Source organism: Diaphorina citri, unplaced genomic scaffold (genome assembly GCF_000475195.1).
Source record: "Diaphorina citri unplaced genomic scaffold, Diaci psyllid genome assembly version 1.1 scaffold61420, whole genome shotgun sequence".
In the NCBI taxonomy this organism is placed as follows: domain Eukaryota; kingdom Metazoa; phylum Arthropoda; class Insecta; order Hemiptera; family Psyllidae; genus Diaphorina; species Diaphorina citri.
In genome coordinates, this window is record NW_007438691.1 from 1 (window position 1) to 426 (window position 426).

Genomic DNA, 426 nt, shown 5'->3' on the forward strand with positions numbered 1-426 from the left:
CACGCGAGAGACAATGGAGGACGCGTACTTCTATATTTCACACCTCTGGCAAGGTAAAATTGACACTTTTTTCTCCTGCGTTTGATAGAGGAGAAGTTTGATATAGGACACTGTGACAACAAAAGTTTTATCATCCCAAAATGGAAGAGAGGAGGAGGACTGGATAGGAAAAGGCTAGTCGTTCAGAGAACGAACCTTATCTGTCAAGAATTCAGTTTGGCTTAGGCGGGAAACAAATCCGTGACCCAGCACTTACAAGGCAGGCATGCTACACTCCAAGCTGACTAGGCTGTAAGTATATTCTTCAATTATCTTCAATTCTATTTTGCTTTTCAGATCTTCTCCAAGAACATCTTCGCCATCCTACAGTCAATCAAAGCTCGGGAAGAAGGGAGACATCGTCCTGCCCCCCCTACTCCCCTCGTA

At 44.6% G+C, this 426-nt stretch overlaps 1 long non-coding RNA gene across 1 annotated transcript; it reads left to right on the top strand.

The window, feature by feature from the left end:
* On the top strand, window positions 1–410 carry LOC113473688. Its single transcript, XR_003395599.1, has 2 exons — window positions 1–53; window positions 337–410. It is a non-coding gene; the product is annotated as an uncharacterized LOC113473688 (long non-coding RNA).
* The last annotated feature ends 16 nt before the right edge of the window (window positions 411–426 follow it).